The sequence below is a fragment of the Hemiscyllium ocellatum genome, chromosome 11 (assembly GCF_020745735.1).
Source record: "Hemiscyllium ocellatum isolate sHemOce1 chromosome 11, sHemOce1.pat.X.cur, whole genome shotgun sequence".
NCBI lineage: Eukaryota > Metazoa > Chordata > Chondrichthyes > Orectolobiformes > Hemiscylliidae > Hemiscyllium > Hemiscyllium ocellatum.
The window spans coordinates 44,024,911-44,026,728 of record NC_083411.1 but is presented as its reverse complement, the minus strand read 5'-3'; the positions used below and the strand labels follow the sequence as shown (position 1 = coordinate 44,026,728).

The following is a 1,818-nucleotide window of genomic DNA, read 5'->3' as shown; positions in this document are numbered from 1 at the left end:
GGGAACATGTGAAATTAATTCAACTCTTAAAATTCTCTTTATAGTTCACCTCAAAAAGGCCATCTACAAGAATGTTCCGCAATAACATTTCCCTGAAATAAATAAATAAAGAATATTTTCACAAATAAGTTCAGAAAGAAGGAAATACTATATAGCATACTTGCATTGATGCTGAGGGCTAGATCCCATTTATCCATCAGCTACAGCATTCACTCACTGGGTTGGATCATTTTCGGTCCCAAATGCAGCCGTCACCACTTTCTGTGCACTCTCTGTAAGATCATCCAGTGCAGCATCCAGCAGTTTGTAGGTCATAAGGAACGAAGACCCTGCTCCGAAGATGGAACCAATCACTGGGATGGTGTCAAGGGCGAGCTCGATTGCTGAAATGGTGACAGCAGCAGCACCCCAGGCCAATCTGTTTATGACATCAGGGGTTATCTCCCTCCTGACCAGGGGAGTTGTCACCACTGCTTTCAGATCCTTCATAGGTTTCCCTGCCCTTTTGGCCAGACTTTGAATCATTCAGACCCAGACATTGACAGAAATGTATTATTCCTCCAATTACTATCCAAATGTCACAGCCCAGGGAGACTCCAGGAACTGGCACTGCCCCAATTCCCCCAGAAAGTGTCGCCAACATCCAGACTCGTTTCCTTAGCTTTCCTTTTCTTCCCCACAATCTCTGAGCTTAAATTTGGAAGGGCCAGTATGTGGACACACTTTTCTTTGTATTCAAAAGGTCATCTTCCAGAGCTTTATTTAACAGATTAAAATCATACAGATTCAGGTCAAAGTTTGATATCAGGAACACTCTGGGTGATGGGATCCCAGCCTCTTGCAGCTTGCTGACACAGTCACTCCTGATCTTCTTCAGTTCTTCCTCTTCATTAAATTTCCCCACTCTCTTTCTCATTGAATAAAGATTATGATCAATATTAGATCGAACAAAATAGAAATTCTTCCCTAGCCGTTTGTTCTCTCTGACAAGGTTTGTGTCATTGCTTGAGAATCAACAGACTGAGGTGATGATGAAAAAATCATACCTTTTGAAGTTCATTTCCTTCAGGTATTTATTCGCTGGGAATTCTTTGCTTCCAATTCCTGGCAAATCCCAGAAATAAACATTCGGCAGGTTGGGATGTTTGTATCCCATTGGCTCCATTGTGGTTACTACAGAATCAACTTCAGCTGCTCCCTCATCATGTAACTGAAGTCCTCTCATCGCATTGATGAAGGAAGATTTCCCTGCATCTGTTTCTCCAGTTACTGCAACATTAAGTTCTGTATTGTCCAGTTTGGTTACTTTCTGTTGTAGCACAGTGTTAACCTTTTCCATTCTACATGTACTAAAATCAGACTTCAGTTTTTTGTGCTCTTCCTCAATGAAGAACGAAGAGGCTGAAGATTCCACTATTCCAATTCCCAAACAATTTTGGCTTCTTGATCTCTGAAAGAAAATATGTTGATGTAATCTGTCTTGAAATTTTCAGGACCTCCTTTCACGCTTAATTTCTCATTGGTTGTTAAAATACCTTTACCATTTTAAATATAACTGATTATGATGCCCAATTTATAGAAAATGTCTTATCATGAGCAATGAGGTGAATGACCTTCATTCCTCTTACTGAAGGATCCCTTATGTTGAGGGTCATAGCTACCACATTTGAGGATAATCATATTCTCTTTCTCTCACAGACACAGACACAAGCACAGACACACGCCCCTCAATCACCTTCCTGCATTCTACCTGAGCCCTCCCAAGGGGGTGGTTCTCAACTGCTGTTTGTGAGGCTCAAGTGTTGTAATGGATTGGTT

The 1,818-nt window shown here is 41.3% G+C and overlaps 1 pseudogene; it reads right to left on the bottom strand.

Annotated features, from left to right (window-relative positions):
- Positions 1-213: 213 nt before the first annotated feature.
- Positions 214-1,339, bottom strand: LOC132820321 (interferon-inducible GTPase 1-like; annotated as a pseudogene).
- Positions 1,340-1,818: the final 479 nt, after the last annotated feature.